Raw genomic sequence first — 24,394 nt, forward strand, 5'->3', positions numbered from 1 at the left:
ATGGTTTGGACGATTGCAGATATTAAAGGATTGAGCCCCTCCATTTGTATGCATAAAAATTTGATGGAGGATGAATGCAAACCAAGCTGGGATGCACAAAGAAGCTTGAATCCACCTATGATGGAAGCTGTGAAGAAAGAAATATTGAAGCTTCTTGATGCGGGGATGATCTATCCAATCTCGGATAGCAAGTGGTACCAAAGAAGACGGGAATCACGGTGGTCGAGAACAACAAAGATATTATGGTTCCCACCCATGTGCAAAACGGGTGGAGGGTATGTATTGAATACCAAAAGTTTAATGCAAGCACGAGAAAAGACCATTTCCCATTGTTTATCATTGACCAAATCTTAGAAACATTGGTTGGGACATCTCATTATTGTTGTCTATACGGGTATTCTGGTTTTCACCAAATCCCGATGGCACCGAAAGACCAAGAAAAGAAAACCTCTACATGTACATTTGACACTTTTGCATACCATAGAATGCCATTTGGATTGTGTAATGCCCCTGCTACTTTACAACGTTGTATGGTTAGTATGTTCTCTAAATGTGCTAAAAACATAATTGAAGTTTTTATGGATGATTTATAGTATATGGAAACTCCTTTCAAAAATGTTTGACTAATCTCACAAAGATTTTGAAAAGATGCATTGAAACAAATTTGATTTTGAATTTTGAAAAAGGCCACATTGTGTCAAAGAAATGAAACGAGGTAGATAAAGCTAAAATTGATGTTAATCAAAGCTTACCTTACCCGACTTGTGTTCGAGAAGTTTGTTCTTGTTTAGGCCATGCGGGTTTCTACCAAAGGTTCATCAAAGACTTTTCGAAGATAACATGACCAATGTGCCAAATCTTTCAAAAGGAGGATGATTTTGAGTTCAATGAGGCGAGAAAAGAGGCTTTTTACAAGCTCAAGGAGTTTCTTACATCCACTCCCATCATACAAGCACCAAATTGGGATCTCCCCTTTGAGATCATGTGTGATGCAAGTAACTATGATATAGGCGGCGTTTTGGGTCAAAAGAATGGAAGAGCCTCTCATGTCATCTATTATGCATCAAGAACATTATAAGATGCTCAAAGCAACTACTCTACCACAGAGAAGGAGCTATTGGCCATAGTATTCGCTTTGGAGAAGTTTACACAATATCTACTCGGTACTAAAGTCGATGTATATTCGGATCATACGACTCTCAATTACTTGATGAAAATGAAAGATGCAAAACCAAGACTTAACCGATGGATCTTACTATTGCAAAAATTTGAATTGGAGATTCGGGACAAGAGCGGGTGTGAAAACCTTGTTGACGACCACCTAAGCCGGATCATTTCAAATAAAACTCCCCTCCCATTGTGAGACGAGTTTCCGGATGAGAATCTATTTTCCCTTACTCAATCTATTCCTTGGTATGCCGATATCATTAACTTTTTTTTGTCACAAAAAGGTATCTCGACACGTTTATACGTGCTCAAAAAGATAAATTGAAAAGTGATGCAAAATACTATGTGTGGGATGAACCTTATTTATGGAAACGTTGTCCTGATCAAATCATTAGGAGATGTGTACCTCAACAAGAGCATCAATCCATTTTGCAATTTTGTCACAAACTTGCTTCTGGGGGACACTTCAGACCTAATCGAACATTGATAAAAGTTCTTGAATGTGGATTATTTTGGTCAACCATGACACGTGATTGCTATTTGTTTTTGTATAAGTTGTAAATGATGCCAAATAATGATGAATATTTCTCAAAAAAATCAAAAGGAACAAAATCCAATCCTCATTTGTGAAGATATTGATTTTATGGTCCCATTTCCCATTTCATTTGGTAATGTTTACATCTTACTCGTGGTTTATTATGTTTCTAAATAGGTTGAGGCCAAAGCCACAAGTTCGGATGATGCCAAAACGATTATCGAGTTTTTAAAGTCTAATATTTTTGTGAGATTTGGTGTGCCTAGGGCCTTAATTTGCAATAGAGGGATACATTTTTTTAATAAAATGATGGAGGCTTTATTGAAGAAATATAATATGACCCATCGTGTCTCTACCGCCTATCACCAACAAACAAATTGTCAAGTGAAGGTTTTGAATCGGGAAGTCAAGTCCATCCTTGAGAAAATAGTGAATCCAATGAGAAAGGATTGGAGTTTAAGGTTTGATGATGCCTTTTGGGCCTACCGAACCGCTTACAAGATCCTCATAGGCATGTCCCATTTAGATTGGTTTTTGGAAAGCCATGTCATCTTCCCGTGAAACTAGATCACCGTGCATTTTGAGTGGTCAAGTAATGCAATTTCAAAATAGATGAAGCAGGAAGGCATAGAAAGATTCAACTTAGAAAAGTTAAGGAATGATTCTTATGAGAATACAAGATAATACAAGGAGAAAACCAAGGCCTTCAATGAGAAGTCCATTGCCCGAAAACATTTCAAGCCAGGACACGAAGTCTTACTCTACCATTCCCGTTTGATTTTATTTCCTGGGAAATTAAGGTCAAGATGGATGGGTCCATTCATTTTGCTAAAAGTCTTTGAGCACGGAGCGATAGAGATCCAAAGCGAAGAAACGGGACAATTTTTCAAAGTCAACGGGCACCGACTAAGCCTTTCTATGAAGATTTTGAAGCAAATTTCCTAGACATCATCCATTTGGATGTCCCGAGATAATAAAGAAAAAGTTGGAAGCCGTCTCTTCAAAGACGTTAAAGAAGGGCATTTTTGGAAAGCAGTGTGCTTTCGTGTCTTTTAAAACCAAATAAAAATGATTATATATATATATATATATATATATATATATATATATTTGAAGCTTTTGAAAGTAATTGCTTTTTTTTGAAAAATCAAGTTTTTCTCGTGTTCGGGGTCCCCTTTTTGTTGAAAATTTTCAAACTGGGACTTGCCTGGATTCATCCTGGGATTAAAATAATTTTTGAAAATCTAGTTTTTTGAGTTTGTGTGTTCAGTTCACGAGGCCACACCTCAATTGTTCCTTGAACCCGCATGAAACAAACAGGGAGTCGAGGAGAAAAAAAATCTTAGCTATTTAGCCCTCGTCGAAGACCATCGATACGACATGGGGTCCCAGCGAGGTCGTGCCTCAAATTCTTATTTAGCCTACATAAATCATACAGAAGCCCAACAAATCCTTCAACCTGGTTCACGTGGCTACGCAGAATCTTACACTAAGCTCGATGAGACCGCGTAGCTCCCGACGAGACCACATGTTGCTCGATGAGACCGCGTGGAGATTCACGTTACCAAGTCCCGACCCTCGAACCCGTGTTGTCCATCTGCTTGACTCATTATTGTTCCTGTTGACTCCTTGACTTGTTGTTTACTTAATCTATCCTCAAGAACTCGAACCTACATGCAACTGACCCTACCCTTCTTCCGCATTCTCTCTCACAGCTCCAACCTCCTCAACCCAACTTCACCATAAAAATGTGTATTTCCAGAGTTCTACCGGTCGGCTTTTTGACGAAACCACCGCCAATCTTCTCCTCTGCAAACCCCATTAAAAAAATCCCCCGATCTATGGTTGGAGCTGCCATCACCGGCCACCACCCTTCTCCGCCTTCTCGTCCATTTTTTGGCTAACTCTGACCACCATTTTCAATTATGAAATCGGCTTTGTGCTCAACTCACCTTCCTCTATGAGCCTTGCTGAAAAGTTCTCCGAAAACTCACCAAAATTTTTACCTGAAAACGAAAGCGCCACCGAAAATCTAGACTTTTCATGGAGAAAGCGTTGTGTTGTGCCCTTAGGAAAGACTCAAGCTTGGGGTTGTCGATTTCAAAGCATTTTTCGGATTTCGAGTGACCCAACAGTTCCCACCATTTCCAGTTTCGAATTTGTGCTCACAATGGATTTGGTATATTCATTCCCATTCATGCTCTTATCTTGAATATGCGGTTAATTGTTTAAACACTTAGGAATTTGGTGTACCATGTCTATTGCATTGTCAGTTTGTGAATTAATTGTCTTGAATCGTACATATGCTTGTATTGGTTTGTATAAATCGCTTTTTTTGTAACATTTAGTTTAGGACGTTAGCATTCATGCAGTTTTGTTATCTATTTATTCTCATCCCCAAACATCTTTACGTGAAAGACTCAACACACCTTAACTACAAAATTTGTTTGGAAACTCGCATAACAAATAAGAATCACTCATAGGAACCTTTATTTGTTACATCTTCTTTTATATATACGTGAGGAAAGAGTGAATGTAGTTATGTCGATGAATCGACTTATGGCAAGTGTGGCATAAGTACGGGGACAACTTAGCCTCATGCCGAATAGTTCCTCACTTGCGTGCTCCTTAGAAGCCACAATCAAACCCCAAAGAAAGGAGTAAGAACTAGATTTTTCTATTTTGAGATCCTTAGTGTCTATCCATTGCATTTCATATCATATCTCATCATCTTATGATTTAGACACATTTTTCCATTTGATCTCAAATTAGCCTTAGTTTAGTTATGCTGAACTTTGGCACTTAGCTTTACTCGATTTATTCGTTTGGCTTCTTATTTGGGTTGGATTTATATGTCGCTTATAGTTTGTATATAGTTGTGCTTTGTATTTTTCTTCACGTGATGCAACCTATGTAAAACTCCTTTGGTAAACCAAAAAAACGAGCAAAAAAAAAAATTAAAAATAAAACAATTAAAAAAACATATACCCCTTTCTAATATTGTTCCTTTTGTAGTTATTTGGTGTCTCATAAATCATAGGATTTTTTTTAAAGTGTCGTTCGAAAAGTTTTTTACAAATTTTTAACAATTCTTGGTAATATGTTTATTCCTATCCATGATTGTCTCTTCTTGAAGATCCACTTATACCTAATGTTTAAACCCAAGTGCTTGATCTACCAAGTTTTCACATACATGGACTGAATCTTGCTCTCCATTTCCTCCTTCCATGTTATAGCCTTTAGGGTCAACCATAACTTCCGATAGCTGGTATACTCTGATTGCTCCATACCAGTGCCTCATTTACCTTAGTAATATAAACTCCTATATAACTTGGCGTATGACGTCCTCTATCATATCTATAAGGAAGAGGTGGAAATATTTCATTTTCCTCAGTAGCTCATTCAATCTTGAATTGAATGCTAGGTCCAACTTTAGGATCTTCGTTGGTTGAATCGAATCTTATTAATATCAATGTGGCTCCCACTAGCCCTTTTGGAAATCATCTCCCTCTCTTGCAAGACTACCCTTCGAGAAACATACACTTTGTTATAAAAAGGATTGTTAAACAATTATACACAATTCTTGATAGGTTCTCCAACGAGATAACATATCTCTATTCTAAGCTCTAGATTATTGATCGCTTCACGACGAGCGTAAGCCTCACAATTGTAGACTTCCATATGTGCCAGTGACGACTGAATCCCACTTCACATATCATAGAGTGTTTCATGATCCTACTTAGTGTTGTATTTGGTGTCTAAGCCCATAACTATTACTGGGATGTACTTGACCCGATTGTAGCATGGACCTTTTGGGTTGCCTTCATCAGTGCAATTTGATAGGATGGACTTTTGAGAATAAGCTTATTTGTGATTTATTAATATATTATAAGTATAATATATTAACCGAGAAATCATATTATTTAAATTAGTATTGATCAAGAATTAATTTTGTGATCAAAAGAGACTAATTAAATATATGGGGATTAATTATGTAAATCAATTATTATTATAGTGTGGGGCAATGATCCATGATTGTTTAGATGGGCTAAACCAATGAGATAATCCATGGATAGTCCATGGAGATTTAATCCATGGAGCATAAGAATGTGAAATGCCATGGAGCATTAGGGTTTTCATGAATGTAACCCATGCTTAGTAAACACTATAAAAGCATACCTCTAGTCCCAAAATCGGTTACCCCATTCATTCTAAGAGATTGAAGTTGATTTTGTGCTAAGTAACTTATTCTCTCAAGCCTCCTCTTGCATTTGGTGTTTATGAACCATTAGAGGCATCACACTTGAGGTGCTCAAGCTTTTGAAGGCCAAGAACTACAAGTCCTACTAAGAGGTAAGTTATCTAACTAGTTGTATTGTTCAATTATTCAATTGTATGCTAGTTAGGGAGAATGCTTTGGAAAATTGAAAAATACATGTATAATTAGAGAAAACATATATCCAAAGCATTTAGGGTTGCATGTGCACCATAGGAGTGTTATAGTGCTCAAAACCCAACAATGGTATCAGAGCCTAAGATTGTTTTATGTTATAGTTGATGCTTATTGCTTTTCAAAGTTGAAAAAAGTTGATTTCTGGCTTCTGACTAATGACCAAATCGACGAGTCCAGTTTATGCACTTGTCGAGTTGATGGCTCTGGGTGTAGGATTTCGTGTTTTTGGCCAGAATTGGATTAGGATCATTTCCACAAACTGTTTTTTTTAAACATATAATCTTTTTTCTTGATATGGTAATGATCATGCTCATCCAATTAAATGATAATTGTCAAAATTTCAAGATGTATATTAGTTTATATGCTTAGGCTAATTTCTTAAATTGTTGATGTGAATTATCTTGACCTCTGAGTTTAACTAGATCATAGATAAATTACTTGATAATTTTTTGTTAGTTAAAATGATGATCTTAATGCTTTTAATGACCTCCATAACTTTTCCTCAAGTTATGGAAAATGAAAGGTCTAATCCATTAAAACGCAATTAAACTCATAAGTTATGAATACCAAGAGTTTTGACATGTTTCAAAACTTGCCCTCATGTTTTGGAATTAGTAAAGTCTCACTAATGTAACTTTAATTCCAAACCCTAGAGTTTTGAAAGTTAAAATTCAACCCATATATATATATATATATATATATATATATATATATATATATATATACACACACACACACACATGTATAAGACAAGTCAGTCTTACCGTTAGTAGGCCTCAATCACGAAGTCGGTCTATAAGGGGGGTATAAGGCTACTGCCTATAAAATGGCAGTTTAATGGGTGTCCACTCTCACCTACTGCTTCCTTGACTGGTGGAGGGTCGTTAGTCGAATGGGTAGGATAGGACATTAATTCTCGTTAAAAGTATAATGATAAATATAAAGTGACTAAACTTTTATTAAATTCTCAATCTTAGTTACTTTAGGAAAATGTGAAAATGGTGCTAATCCATGAAATTACACTTTGCACCTTGTTAAGTCGTTAGTGGAGCATGTGTGGTTAACCGACACACTAATTTGGGACTGACAATGTGTGGCAAAGGGTAGCTTGATGTTAATTATAGATTAGTGGAGCGTGTGTGGTTAACCAACACATTGATTAGGTGATTTTTAACATTGAGTGTACCAAGCTAGTTTGCATGGTTATTCACACCTTATTTGTGATCCTTGGCATCACAGTCACAAACTTGAAGGGCACAATCAAGATTTAAACATGCCATTGAAAAGTTCAATGAATCTCAAAGGATCTAGGAATTTCAATCCAATTAAAACTTAATAATCTATTTCGTTTTTCATGGTGGAAATTGGTAAGTCATCATTTACCTACCTTCAAATATTTTACAATTGGATTACAGCATCCCTTTTCACAATTGTAGAATATTGTGTTGGGTCCTAGCCTTAATATTTCATTTGGGTGTATTATTAAGGGTTATCATCTAATCTAAAATTTCTTCTTCTTCTTTTAGAGTTGTCTATCCCTGACAATACTTCCAACCCAATCCTTTCAGGATCTTTCTCCCTCATGAACCTATGTGGGAGGGTCATTTTCGAGGGCTCGAACTTCAATGACTGGATTCGAAACATCCGAAGGGCTATTCGATATGAGGATAAACAATATGTCCTAGATAAAGAGCTTAAGGAGATTGATGTCACCACTGCTACCCCCGAACAGATCGTTGAACATACTAATCATGAGAGGGATGCGACGAAGGTGTAGTGTCTAATGATTGCTACCATGACTGCTGAGCAGCAGAAGTCCGATGATGACTATTATCCTTTTGAAATGTATCAAGATTTGATGGAAAGATACCATAAAAGTGCTCATCAGGACCCACTTGCAAAATGAAGGATGATGAACCCATCACGACCCACTTGCAAAAGATGCAGAGATTTATGGACCACTTGCTTAAATTGAATGTCATTTTTGATGAAGAGTTGGCCATATATATTATTCTACACTCTTTACCTTCTTGTTATGATCAATTTCGTATGACCTATCATATGAACAAGGAGGAGGTCACTCTTAGCAAGCTTCAAGGCCTTCTAAGAACTACAGAAAGCAACCTGAAAGGCAAGTCGGTTGTGTCTACTTCTACTACTACTACTACTTCTGCCCCTGTTCTGGAAAATGGACATGGGAAGGGAAAGAAGAGGAAGGCTCCCTACAAGAGCTGCAAGGGAAAGTATCTTGATGGATCCTCTTCCAGTGGGAACAAATTTGCTTATGCTAATCCTTCTTCTAATCCAAAGGATGTAGAGTGCTTCCACTGTTATGAAAAAGGGCACTGGAAACGAAGATGCCCCAAGTACTTGCTAGATATAAAGCATGGCAAGATCAAGCCCTTATTTGTAGGTATTTACACTATTCAGTCGAATAACTCATCACATGCTAATTCTTGGGCCCTTGATACAGGTTGTGGTATTCACATTTTTTCTGATTTGCAGGGACTAACATGAAGTAGGGATGTAGAGCACAGGAAGATAAACTTAATCATGGGAAATAGGAAAGTCTTGCCTGTGACCAAGATTGGAGTTTATTCTTTATTGCTTAATAATGGTTTAAATTTAGATTTGAATAATTGTTGTTACTCGGCCGATACGACGAGAAATATTATTTCCTTTCATAGTTTGTATAAACAAGGTTTTACCTTTTCTTTTAATAACGAAAATGGTGGTATTTATGCTTATTGTAATGGTGTTTTTTATTTTGAAGCGTTACCTTGTAATGGTATATTTGAAACTGTGATGGTTGTAGATAACCTAGGAAATAATGTGTTGAATATTGATTCGTCCAATATTTTGGACAAGGCATGCTTGTGGCATTGTCGTCTTGGACATGTCAACAAGAAGCGTATAGCCCAACTCCAAAATGCTAGAGTCTTGGATTCATTCTACTTGAAGTCGGATGACACATGCGAGTCTTGTTTACTTGGAAAGATTACCAAATCACCCTTCACTGGTACTTGTGAAAGGGGTGAAGGTTTATTGGATCTCATACACACCGATGTGTGTGGACCCTTCAGAACCGCCACAAGGGATGCTAACCGCTTCTATGTGACTTTTACTAATGATTACAGTAGATATGGCTATATCTACTTAATCAAGCATAAGTCAGAAACTTTTGAAAAGTTTAAAGACTTTAAGAAGGAAGTTGAGAATCAATTGGGCAGGAAGATAAAGATTCTACGATCAGATTGAGTAGATGCCAGCTTGATCGTGGGGTTTTAGTGGACTACTCTACGAGTCGGGAATAGACTCAGCAAGTAGGTCCATCAGGAGGAAACCCTAATCCTTAGGGTTTGCACCCTATTTAAGCAACATTATGGGTCTCCACCCCAGCCCCCATCACCTCCACTGCCTATTCTCGAAACCCTACTTAGTTTTGGTGAAATATTGAGCTAGTTCTTTCCATTTTGAAATCTTAAGCTTGAAGAAGGAAGCAAAAGCTTGGAGTTGTAGAAGGAAGGTTGGAGATCCAGAGCTAAGGACTCATTTTTGTCTTCATAAAGGTATAAAGCTTATACCTTGGCTATTATTCAATTAGATCTCTCCTCTAGCTTGAATGTTGTGAGTTTTGGGGCCATTTCCAAGGATATTTTGGGATTTGAACTCTTGGGGATGTAGAGAATTCAGATCTGAGCTCTATTGAGCTCTAGAGGCTCAAAGTTGCCACCTTTATGCAACCATAGTCTATGTAATGACTTAGATCTCCATTTCTAGCTTCTAATGAGTGTTTTGGTCTTATATCTTCATACAAACACGTAAAGTTAACAACTTTACATGTTATGTTAGCCTTAGGAGCCCAGATTTATGAGTTAGAAGCATTGGAATCAATTAGAATCGACTGTATGGTTTTAGCATTCAAGGAACTCGCCGAGTTGTTCTTATGACTTGGCAAGCTGGGTCGAATTTCCCAAACCTTTTCTGGTTGTAAGTGAAACCATGGAGTGGGGAGGGGTGACTCAGTGAGTTGGACAAGATTAGGGCTCAGGAGCTAAAGGGATCGACGAGTCCAAGGAGGGACTCGGTGAGTAGAGTCGAGATGTCCCGATTATTACTACAGAAAGAACTCGATGATTCAGAAGAAGGACTCAATGAGGTGACTCAGGAGACCACGAGTTGGGTTGACTGAGATTGACTTTGACTTGACTTTGTTCAGGACATTGACTTTGACCAGGGGTAAAATGGTCATTTTACCCTAAGAAGGATTATCAGTTTTTGATTAAGTGTTGTGATGGAATTTATAGCCGGAGAGTCGCCGAAGAAGCATATTAGGATCCCTGACTCAGCATTTCAACAGTCAGTCATACGTGGTGAGTTTCCTTCCAGTAGGAACGGGTCAACGGCCACAATGCCGGCCCGTTTAGATGATAGTAGTTCCGGACTTCGGTCTGATGTCGGGGTGGTCCCGAGAAGTAGTATGTATGCTTGATGTCTTCGTGATTCATGCATGTTTATGATATGTGTTATATGTTCCGGACTTCTGTCTGATGCCAGGCAAGCCCGATGCAGTATATGTGACTATGTTATATGTTCACGTTATGTGTAATTTATGATGGACTTCGGTCTGATGTCGGGCGGGGCCCGATGCAGTGGGTTGGGCCCAATTTATGCCGGAATTTGGTCAGATGTCGGGCGAGGCCCGATGCAGTGGGCAAGGCTCAGTATGTGTTATATGTGTTATTGTATGGTATGTGGTAGTTTGGGGGAGCTCACTAAGCTTCGTGCTTACAGTTTTCAATTTTGGTTTCAGGTACTTCCACTAGCAAAGGGAAGGGCTCGAGTTGATCGCATGGCACACACCACAGTCACAGCCTGGGAGTTTACTCTGATGATTTGCTATGAGATTTTGATTTGAGATAGACACTATGATGTTTTATGATAGATGATTTATGATTTTACTTATGACTTTTGATGGTTTATGATTTTAATAATGATTTGAAAACAAAATTTTTGGTTCATATTTTTAGGATGTTTCACTAGGACACCACATCTTAATGGTGTGGCTGAGAGGCGCAACCGAACCTTGCTAGACATGGTCCGTTCCATGATGAGTCGAGTTTCGTTACCTATCTCATTCTGGGGGTATGCCTCGGAGACTGTCGCCCATATCCTTAATCTATTTCCTACCAAAAAGGTTGCTAAACACACCTCACGAGATATGGACAGGGAAAGTTCCCACATTAGACCACATCAAAGTTTGGGGTTGCGAGGCTTTTGTGAATAAAGAAACTCACGACACGCTCGAACCTTGGAGTGAGTGATGTATTTTCATCGGCTACCCATAAAAATGTTTTGGATATCTTTTCTATAGACCGAGTGACAATGTTTTCTTTGTTGCGAGGAGATGAGTCTTTCGATAGAGAGAACTCATAGGCGAAGGAAACAGTGGGAGGGAAATTGACCTAGAAGAGCTTCAAGAGTCAAGAAGTGAAGGAACCTCAAACACTAGCAATCAACCTGAGGAGGAAACTCTTGTTGATCCAGTTGACAAGTCCGTACCTCTGAGTGCTCTAGTAGAGTTAGTGTTCCACCTGTGTTATATGGTCTCTATATAACATCTGAGGGTGATACATTTATTAGTGATAGAACACTGATAAATTTGGAAGAACCTAACAATTTCAAGGAAGCCATGGTAGGCCCCGAGTCTACAAAGTGGAGAGAGGATATGGACAGTGAGATTCAGTCCATGTATGGCAATCAAGTTTGGAACTTGGTTGACAATGTACCTGGTCGTAAGACAGTTGGGTGTAAATGGATCTTCAAGAAGAAGACCGGCATGGATGGGAAAGTACACACATATAAGGCGCGACTGGTTGCGAATGGCTTTACTCAAACTCATGGAGTTAACTATGATGAGACCTTCTCACCAGTAGCGAAGATTAAATCTATAAGGGTTATGCTGGCCATAACTGCATTTCATGATTATGAAATATGGCAAATGGATGTCAAAACCGCTTTCCTTAATGGAAAGTTGGCTGAAGATGTTTACATGAGTCAGCCAGAGGGTTTTGTCAATGCAAAGTACCCTAATAGAGTGCGTGAGCTTAAAAAATCCATTTATGCATTGAAACAAGCATCTCGCAGATGGACTCTTTGTTTCGATGAGAAAGTCAAAGAGTTTGGATTTTCGAGAAGCGAGGATGAGTCCTGTGTGTATGTCAAGGCTAGTGAGAGTCCTGGCTTGGGAAGTGTTTTGCTATGAAGGACCTTGGAGAAGCTGCTTACATCCTAGGGATAAGGATATTAAGAAGTAGGGGTAAAAGACTAATAGGACTTAGTCAAAGTACATACTTGGACAAGGTGTTGAAGTGTTTCAACATGGAGAACTCTAAGAAAGGTGACTCACCTATCCAATGCAATACCAAACTGAGTAACACTCAGAGTCCAAGTACAGAGACTTAGACTGCAGAGATGAATCACATACCATATGCCTCCGTAGTTGGTTCGATCATGTATGCTATGACTTGTACTTGCCCTGATGTGGCCTTTGCTTTAAGCATGGTCAGCAAATATCAAGGGAATCCTGGTAAAGCTCATTGGACAACAGTTAAGAACATTTTTAAGTACCTGCGGAGGACTAAGGATTGGGTCCTTACCCTCGGTGGGAGTGATGAAATGAGAGTGCTAGGGTATAGTGAATTCAACTTTCAAATTGACAGAGATAATTTCTGCTCTCAGTCGGGCTGGGTGTTTACCATGAATGGAGGAGCAGTAACATGGAAAAATTCCAAGCAGGAGACTATAGTTGATTCAACGTGCGAATCAGAGTACATAGCACCAAGCGAAGCATCGAAGGAAGCGATATGGTTGAAAAACTTCATCGGAGACCTTGGAGTCATACCATCCATAAAGGAGCCTGTGGAGATTTTCTGCGATAATGAAGGGGCGGTTGCCTTAACCAAGGAACCGAGAGATCATAGTATATCCAGGCATATCGACAGAATGTACCACTTCATAAGACATCAAGTAGAAGAAGTATACCTCGTGGTGAAGAGGATATCATCAGAGGACAACCCGACAGATCCCCCTACAAAGGGACTGAATATAATTAAGCACTTGCAGCATGAAAGGAGCATCGGGATAACGGACGATATTAGTTTTAGTGATTAGATAAATAGAAACTTGTAATAGCTAAATTGTAATTGACATTTGTTGATTAAATAAAATGAGTTTTATTTATAAGTAAAGTTATTGTCTTGTGTCAATTATTTACTATTGTTTCACTTTGCATGTTTTGACTTCCAGAATAATAAAATTATTCAAACTATCCACAGTCGATCATACGTTGGAAGTAAGTATGAAAGAAGACTATCCTGAGTTGGCTTGTAGATTGTCTAAGGCGTTTCACATAGCAAAAGTTTTCTACACCATTCATGAGAGCTGCTGAAATAAGATTTGAGTATTGGATTCAACTCGCGCTCACCTGAATTACTTCATGGAATTTATCACGAGTAATTATGAGATGATAATACCATATAATCTTCAAACCAAGATATATGAGTTGTTGACTACAAGTTGGTTTTGCATTGATAGCATGAAAACGCATCAGTAACTTGATGTTATAAAACGTGTTGTTGTGCATGATTTGATGAGTAGTTAGTAGAAGCATATAATGTCGAAGTTTATCTGTTCCTTTTATTGTAAGAGGATTAAAAGCGATATCTTGGGCCCCTCGATGATTCTGTTTTGAATATGTGTCGGACCCAGTTACAACTAAATTGATGTGTTCAGTTATGTTCTATGCCAGATGAATCGGAAATCAGGAAACAAAACTACAGGACCATAAGTATGACTATCTTCCATGTATTTGTGCTTATTGATATCTTGAGAATAGAGGAATATACGATCCCTTATCTAAAGGACAAGTCACTGAGTCGGTCAGAGTTCGACAGCGGCTTTTGAAAGCTTACGATTGCTAATCGGATCCTGAAGTTGCATTGGCAGTTACAGTTATTAGACTTATCCAAGTGGGAGACTATTGGATTTGGTGTCTAAGCCCATAACTATAACTGGGATGTACTTGACCCGATTGTAGCATGGTACTTTTGGATTGCCTTCATCAATGCAATTTGATAGGATGGACTTTTGAGAATAAGGTTATTTGTGATTTATTAATATATTATAAGTATAGTATATTAACTAAAAAATCATATTATTTAAATTAGTATTGATCAAGAATTAATTTGGAATTAATTTTGTGATCAAAAGAGACTAATCAAATATATGGGGATTAATTATGTAAATCAATGATTATTATAGTGTGGGTCAGTGATCCATGATTGTTTAGATGGGCTAAACCAATTAGATAATCCATGGATAGTCCATGGAGATTTAATCCATGGAGCATAAGAATGTGAAATGCCATGGATCATTAGGGTTTGCATGAATTTAACCCTATCTTAATAAACTCTATAAAAGCATACCCCAAGTCCCAAAATTGGTTACCTCATTCATTCTGAGAGATTGAAGTTGATTTTGTGCTAATTAAATTATTCTCTCAAGCCTCCTCTTGCATTTGGTGTTTGTGAACCATTAGAGGCATCACACTTGAGGTGCTCAAGATTTTGAAGGCTAAGAACTACAAGTCCTACTAAGAGGTAAGATATCTAACTAGTTGTATTGCTCAATTGTTCAATTGTTCAATTGTATGCTAGTTAGGGAGAATGCCTTGGAAAATTGAAAAATGAATGTATAATTAGAGAAAACATAGATCCAAAGCATTTAGGGCTGCATGTGCACCATAGGAGTGTTATAGTGCTCATAACACAACACTTAGTTGGTACAAGACCAATGGACATCTCGTAACACTATTTATGGTACAATCCACAAATTGTTAGTAAGCATAATGTGACTCATCCAGTACAAAATCAATTAATGATTTGTGTCTCTATCCAACTAACACTTCCTAGTGGTAGTGTTCTGCATGCAGATAGAACGTAAAACTATTTCACAATTCCTCAGATGAATGATAAAGTTCGGACTGAGATTCTCATTATGAGTGTCTCATCCTATTGCCTATTTGGTTCTTTACTTTACTTTATTAGAGCTTTAAACACCTGAAAGGTTCCATACTCATGTTCATACGAAGTCTGTCTTACCATGAATCTTGGTTAATCTAACCGGTCCATTAGTGCTAACTAATTCCAAAAGATATTCCCATCACCATGTGATGTATTCATCATCTATCTTGATAAACAAGATTTGCATTTATCAAGAGATTTGAGGCCAAATGATATCCAAAATCCGATCCAACTGTATACTTGGTGATGTGTCTCTCATTTATGTATCCAAGACTACGATTCCAAAAAATACACTTCACCCAAACCTTTTAGATGTATTTGAATCTATGGTCAATCTGAACGATCCATTAGGTAAACTAATATCAGAAAATATTTCTACCATAATAATACATCTTATCCAAATATTCGAATCAGCTTTGAACTATTGTTACTATAATCGTTTCTTAGATTTCATGAATTTCTTTTAACATGTTAGAATGCTCTACATTTAAATAAGTTAGAACTATCTCATGAATCATAGTATAAACAATTTCATTTATAAGACCATAGACTAACATTTGGGAGAGTTGTATTTTGATCCCATGAATAGTAGCAAGTGCTTGACATTAATGATCAAATTATCTTCTCCATGTTTCAGTTTTCTTACTTTATTTTAGTCACTGCACATTCTTGTAAATGTTAGTACTTAATCCTTAGTAAAATACGCAGGCTTAGAAGTAATGTTCTGATGGCATTATGAATCCATATATTTGATTGAACACGAAACATGGGATAATTAGTTATCTTTTGATCCAATGGAAAGTAGCAAGGGCTCGTGATCCATGATCAAATTTAACTTCTTCATGTTTCAGTACTTTAACCTCAAATATATATTTTGGGCATGTGTGCCTTCTAAGTCTTTTTTTTATGGGAACGAATAGCTATCAGACATGTCTCAGAATAAGCCTTCCTTTGTCCTAGATATTTAGGCCTAGATTAGGTATACCAACACTAATCACTTTTTATCTCATGGACAATTGTCTTCCTTCATCTTGATATTTCTATTCATGATAGTAAAACATGGGAGTGTTTTGAAGTTTGAGTTTTGATGATTGGCCATGTTAGTTTCAAAAGGAAATCTTAATATGCTACACAATTCTTTCATGGAGATTCCAAGTTGTTCATATCAAAATAAGAATGAACTGATTATATGTACATGTCACCTAGTTGATTTACCCTAGTCAACTTCTAACTCAAGGAAATTCCATTTTACTTCAATATGTCAACATACATTGATAACTACTCTGTCTAATAGTTTAGAATGCAATCTTTGGAGTAACCTAGGAAGAGATTTATCAAAGGCATGATCTTTCTTTTAATTTATGATAACTATTCCCAAACTACGAATTTGACAAGATTGATCATCCTCATAGCTAATCCTTTCAAATGTTTTATAGCAGTACATGTAAGTGGATAAGGTTATATACATGATTCAATATCAATTCCTATTATAGTTTGTTTTACTTATCCTTAGAAAATAGCCACCCTAAATAAAATTATTTAAGAAGGCTAAGATCCATATTTGGATCCATGATGTGTAAAGGGATGTCGTAAACACACCATAAAGTTATTTAGGTAGGAAAAACCCTTTGCTAATTTCGATCACCACGAAAATCCTAGATCTTTGAGATTTATTGACTATCAATGACATGTATTCTCGGATTATGTTCATCTCAGATTCAATGACAGGGTCGTTGCAGATCACTGAACAAATGGTGAATCGACCATACAAAATCGCATGGTCCCAGACTCAAGTTACATTTGAAATTCGCGAGTTCCACATCATTCTCTGCCTATACTCTCAAATTGACGTGCCGGTTAACCACACGAGATCCATCAACAAGTTATAAAGAGAATGTGAAACTTTTATAGATAACATAAGATATACATTAAATAGATTCGAATTAACCTTGCAAAATCGCATGATCCACAGCTCAAGTTACACTTGAGATTCACGGGTTCCATGTCATTCTCAACTATACTCTAGATTGATGTGTCGGTTAACCACATGAGCTCCACCAACAAAATATAAAGAGAACGTGCAATTTTCATGGATAAACATGAACTTCACATTCTATTAATAAAACGAGATTTTGTTTTATACTTGTATTTAGAATACTTTTAGATTGACCATTATCACTATCAAACCCTTTCGGTAACTACATTCTCAAAATGCAATGGGGTGGTGAGGGTGGTAAGCGTGAAACATATTAAAAACCGACCTCATTAGGAATCATAGAGACCTCCTTAGACCCCTACATCAGAATGGGTTAGCGTAGTCATGGTAAGACAGATAATGTCAATATTTAAAACACTTGAGAGCGCATGTTGTAACTTTCTTATACATATAATAGATACAATTCTAATATATATATATATATATATATATATATATATATATATATATATATATATATATATATATATATATATATATATAAGGGGTAAATTTAAAGCTCTTTAAATTTAGTTGTCTATTATTAATTTTAATTAATTATGAGAACATAATGTAACAATTAATAAATCACGATGAGTTAATATTCAAATTTATAAATCTCTATTATAAATAATATTAAATATTTAAATTCACTATTGAAATAATGAATAAATAAATATTCAAATTTAAATCTCTATATAATAATATTTATTATTTTTCAGATTTAAAACAATTTAAATTTGGTAATTATCCATATTTAATAAATCTTCAAATTTGAAAAATGAAAAAAAAAATAGGGAAACCTTAATCTGTGTTGCTCACGTCGTGAGAAAGAAGACCTCACGTTCTAAGCAGCGACAATGGTTTTTTCAGTTACGATATTTTCAATCATTCTTCTTCCATTCAATTTCAAACAAACATTTACAGAAAATATGGATCTAGGGTGAATGTAATCATGGACCAATGGCTCTGATACCACTGTTCGAATTTCTACACATCAAATACACCCTAAACTAGGTAGCAAAAAAATCGAAACTACGATATACCTAAGTGTACATGTAACCTATGAATATATGGTTTCATGCTAATTACATCTACGCTAGAAAACATAAAACAAATAAGAAAACATACCTCTTATGTATCCCTTGATCTCCATGCTTGAGACCTTGATCCTCCATGAAGTTGCTTGGATGAGAGGACCCAAACTAGAATCCCTCTAATGATATCACACCTAATCACACCAAAGAGTGGAATAAAATAACTAGGAAAAGGGTTAGTTTCTCAAACCCTAATAGGGTTAGAAATTGTCCCTAAGAGGGGGAGGAAGAAGGGTTAGCAAAGCTTCAAGCCAAGGTGCAAGGAAAAATTAAATCCCTAAGTCTTGGATGCCTTCTTAGGTTTTGCACTCCTTCTCATATGGGATAGGAGGCCAACAACGAAATTCACTCATTTTCCCATATGGTATGGAGTGATTTTCATCTAACTCTAATCTCATAAGGGTTTTGGAACTTTCCTGATTAACCAACTATCGATTAATGAATATTCAACCCTTTAATTAATTAAATTGTTAATTAATTCTCAAAATATATTTCCAGTTAGTTTCTAATTAAGTATTAACCATAATAATTAATAAACCAATTTCTCTTTTATTAATTCTACTCAATTTACGTCTTGAGGGCAACCTAAAAGGACCCTGTTATTATTAGAAATATTACCAATAGTTAATGACCTTGGACACTCTTTCCAACAGATACTACATTCCAAGTATGAGACACCAATTCACATTTTACAGATATATGATCAAAATCTTATAAATGATCGATCTAGTATGTCATCAGTTCATCAAGAGTCTCGACACATGAATTTTTACCTTCCTTGGAACATATCGATTCCAACTAGTAACATGAGTCCCAAATGGAAGCATTAAATCATCAATACATCTTCTAGTGTCATTAGCCTTAAACAAGTTAGAACCATCTAAATCCTACAACCACTCATTACTTTAGTCTCGAGGTTGGAAACCCTCAAGTAACTAAAACATATCTATAAGTTAAGCTTGTTCCATGCCATATCTAATATTTCTTCACTAGCTCAAAGTCCAAGTATTCCTAAGAGCATCAACAACTCAATTCAGAAGCTTAGTGTTACCCCCAATAAATAACATTTTCACTTTCTTTTTGGAAAGTTTCTTCTCAAAACTATCTATTATATTATATCAATTTAAGCACTCAACATATTCAAATCATCTAGAATTCGTAGATAAATGAAAAGGAAGTTTCCATGCTTTACACAATGTGAACATCACAAACTCCTCTACCTCGTGGAAATTAATCCTAACACCATAGAAAGTGTACTTATAAAGCTTCAGTTTGAGATCCAAAACCAAAAAGAAGCAACACATAATACAAAACACATTCAAATTGTGCATATATTTGGTCGTTTGGATGGTTTTTAAGATTTAATACATATCACATGGGAAGCTGAGTTCGAATGCTGAGCAACAACCTTAACTTTAAAAATAAGTTGAAAAAACTAAAGAATGTAATCAGAAGTTGGTATAAGAAGTTCATGAATCAAAAAGAAGCATTATAAAAGGAATTTATGATAAACCAATTGATATTTAAAAAACTATAGATGCTGGAAACGATGATCTATATGTAGCTTCAAATAAATGTATAATTTTTTTCTTAAACTATGAGAGATTTAAAATATGTAATTATAATTTGTTATTCAAAAGGTGAATATTAAATGGGGAGTGGGAGAGGATGAGAATTCCAATTTCTTTCACGATCTTCTCAATCATAAGCGTAAGAAATTAACAATTTTAAGTGTCAAGGTGGAAGCAGACCGGGTGATTGAACCTATGAAAGTTAAGTAGACATTCTTTGATTTTTATAAATAAAATGTAGCCAATTATTTGGTGTTCGGTTGCAAAGTCGAAGCTATGGATTCAAAGGTCTGAGGTCACTCCTCAAAAAGTGAAACAAGTAGTTTGGTTGTGTGGTGGTGAAAAGACGTTTCACCCTAAGGTAATCTCTAATGCATTGAACTCATATGAGCTCAATTGATTGTCACATCAACATTTCTCTAACTATATAATTTTACCTATTTAACTCTACATTCCATTAAACTTCATATAATTCAATGGATTGTCATGGCGCCATATATTATGTTCTTTTTACTTATTATTATTTTGTAAATAATTACTTTCCATAAAATTACATTTGAAAACTACAATTAAAAATAAGAGTAATTAAAAATTAAAAATTACAAATTTAAAATATAAAATAATATTAATACCAATATTATATATATATATATATATATATATATATATATATATATATATATATAGGGCTAGGTTATAATGTGGATGGACAAGTATTGTGCAGACGTGTGGATAGTGCTATTCTATGAGAATTACTAAGAGAATAAGTTGTCTAGTAATGCAAATACGTTCAACCTTACATAAATATCATCATTTTCATGCATTCTCACTAATTCTTATTCATTTTTGTTCTTCCACATCGTTTTTCACTCATTTTCATTCTGACAGAATACGACTGAATAAAAATTCTGACAACATTCTGACAGAATGAGAATAATAATAAAAAGTCTATAATAATTTTATAGATGATTTAATTAGTGAAAATGTGTGTTAGTGACAATAGTTATGTAAGATTGAATGTATTTATATTATCAAACAACATATTTTCTTTGTCATTCTCATAAAATAGCACCGTCCACACATTCGCACAATATATGTCAATCCACATTTGAACCTAACTTAGTTCTATATATATATATATATATATATATATATATATATATATATATATATATATATATTATTAAACATATTGCCTCTTTCTTGAAAATTAAGAGGTACAATATGTATTACCTCATGTACAATAATATTACGCATATAACCAATCATATACATATTACATACACTACAATGTATTACCTTACCCTAATCTCCTAAACACACAACACAACAGCCGCCATCAAACCAATTCTCATCCGTCTCCACCAAAGATGTAGTCCACCTTTTCCGTCACACACAAGTATCCCTAACCCTAGAAAACTTAGATCAACCACGATCAACCAAGATTCTCGGGGAAGTTAAGGAAGATCATCAATAACGAAAAGAGAAAATCCCAGATAAGAAAATTGAAACCCTCTTCTTTCTGTCTCCTTAATTGCTTCAGAATCGACCCATACTCACCAAATCAAACCAAATCTCTACAGTCTCTCTCATCTTTATTGTCTCTCTCTTGGCGTCGTTGCTGAATTTCGCAGTGCCTCCACCGTCGCCACCAGATCTCTGTTGGTACGCCACAGGATCTTCGAAGGAGCACGAAAGTAAATGGGAACATTATACGGCTTGATGTTCATACGCTTACGGAGAGACATATATCTTCAGTGCACACGGTGGCGAGCGTCCACCACTACCTCCTTTGCGCAAACACCTGATCCACATTACCTGCCAAGCTTCCGCCTATGTCGTCGGAGTAGCTGGATGGGCCACCGGACAGAAACATAGCAGTGATTCCGTCGGAATCGAATATAACACACCGCAACATCAGAATCACACTTTATTCCCTAGGAACCATTCAGGTATGCAAAAATCGATCACATTTTTCATAATTTCTTGTCGATCTTCTGTAAAATTCAAACTGATGTTAACAATTGCAAACCAAGACATTTGTGTTTACCAGATTGATTACACATGTTAATCCGATGGACTTGTAGGCTAAAGATCCATCCGTTAAACATGTATAACATGTGCAAGTGTGTATCCATTGTAGCCGATAGACTTGCACACGAGAGTACGGACACATTACTGAGAACTAATCACATAACAGGTTTTGGAATAGGGAATGTTTTGTCTTTTTGTAGGCATTAAATATGGTAAAATTATGTGGCAGTAACTGTGATCCTTACATATACCGATTTACATGTTCTCATTACCACCCCATTCCATCTAGCCTATGTGACTGCTGAAAGGATAAAAAAGGCAAAGAATTTACAACTCTTTCTTATAGCTGGAATTGGATCCGATCATGTTGATCTCAAGGCTGTTGCTGCTGTTGGATTCACTGTTGCAGAAGTTACTGGAAGCAATGTTGTTTCTGTTGCAGAAGATGAACTTATGAGGATCCTTATTCTTGTTCGTAATTTCTTAGCTGGACACCATCAGGTTATTTCTGGTGATTGGGATGTTGCAGCTATTACTCACAAAGCTTATGATCTTGAAGGAGAAACTGTAGGAACAGTTGGTTGTGGGAGAATTGGAAGGCTTTTACTTCAACGATCGAAACCTTTTGGGTGTAATCTTCTTTACCATGATTAAATTCAGATGGATTCGGAATTGGAGAATCAAATTGGTGTAACATTTGAGGAAGATCTCGATAAGATGCTTCCTAAGTGTGACATTATTGTTGTCAATACCCTTTTAACAGAAAAAAAAGTGAGTATTTTCTTTTGTCAAAGTTGAGATGTTTTTATACTAATTTGGGGTATTGATGTGTATGTTTGAGAAGAATGTTTGATAAAGAAAGGATTGGTAAATTGAAGAAGAGGGTTTCGACTGTTAACAATGCTTGAGGTGCTATTATGGATACACAAGCTGTTGTTGATGGGTGTAATAGTGGACACATTGGAGGTATGTTTTAACATTAATTCATGTACCATGAATTCAAGACCCTCAACTGATGATTTATTTTTGGTGTGTTTTAGGGTATAGTGGAGATGTTTGGTATCCTCAACCAACTCCAAAGGATCATCCATGGAGATACATGCTAAATCAAGCAATGACATCTCACATTTCTAGAACAACCATTAATGCACAAGTTTGTTTCTTCTCATTCGATTCTTGTGTGTATAATTGATATGATATGATATGATTATTAAGTGATTTATAATATGTTTGCAGTTGCGATATGCTGCTGGAGTGAAGGATATGTTGGATAATTATTTCAAGGGAGAAGAGTTCCACCCTAACATTACATTGTGAAGGAGGGTGAGTTGGCAAGCCAGTACAAGTGAGCAGCAAGAGAAAAAGAAATTTGCGTAGGTAATCGTTTATGCCTGAACTTAGTTTTTGTAGTAAATAAATAAATAAATTATATTGCTATTTTTGCATCTAGAAAAAAATGACGTTTATATAAAATCGATATGTTGCATGTTCTTTAGAATACAGTATATTTCCAAAAATAAAGTCGACAATTATTATATTCATTTTTAAATTTTGTTAGTATATTTGTTATGTTTTGTATGATTTTAAATATTTATGGTATGGATTTCGACAATTATTATATTTATTTTTAAATTTTTGAGTATATTTGTTAAGTTTTGTATGATTTTAAATATTTTTGGTAGGGATTTTGACAGTTATTATATTCATTTTTAAATTTTCAAGTATATTTGTCAATGTTAGTATTCATGGTAAGATTTTAATTTGATTAATTTTGGAATGATTATCAATATCCAAAAATACATCATTTTCTATTCTAAAATAGATTATTCCACTTATAAATTTAATATATGCTCTTAATTTCTAACTCTCACAACACAATTTGACAGTTAGGGTTTTGGAACAATTCGATCATTGATTTGGAATCGGGAATACTGCTTCATTGCATTGCATTTCTTGACACGAATTCAAGTTCTTCACTTCATCTATCTTTTGTAAATTCAAGTGTCTATAATATTTTATTTCTTACTTCTGTTTGAAGTGATATACTTCTTTTGTTTCAAATGATAATCTTATTGTGTCTTCTATCTAAAGTGATAATCTTCTTATTGTTCTGTCTCAAATAATACATGTATATAATATGTATATATGTGTGTATGTATTTGTTTGTGAAATTGTATATATGTGTGGTTTGTATATGTATATGTATATGTTGGGAGATTGTGTGCTTCTGTTTTTGAGTTTGAGTGAATCATACATTCAATTGGAAAAGAAAATCAATACATAGGACCTTTTTTTTCTGATATTAACCATCAACTTTATTTTATATCTAAATTTTTTGTTAATATAATAAATGACCATATGTATAAAGTTTTTTCCATTAATTTATATTTCACCCAGTCAAATATGATTAAGACAATACAGACAAAATTAAGCCACCTTAGAGCATGGCGTTTTTATTGTGGATATGAATAAGATACTA

General features: G+C 35.6%; 1 pseudogene; it reads left to right on the forward strand.

Annotated features, from left to right (window-relative positions):
- LOC111919384 (formate dehydrogenase, mitochondrial-like) lies at nt 1-23,264 on the forward strand (annotated as a pseudogene).
- The last annotated feature ends 1,130 nt before the right edge of the window (nt 23,265-24,394 follow it).

This window comes from Lactuca sativa, chromosome 3 (assembly GCF_002870075.4).
Source record: "Lactuca sativa cultivar Salinas chromosome 3, Lsat_Salinas_v11, whole genome shotgun sequence".
Taxonomy (NCBI): Eukaryota; Viridiplantae; Streptophyta; class Magnoliopsida; order Asterales; family Asteraceae; genus Lactuca; species Lactuca sativa.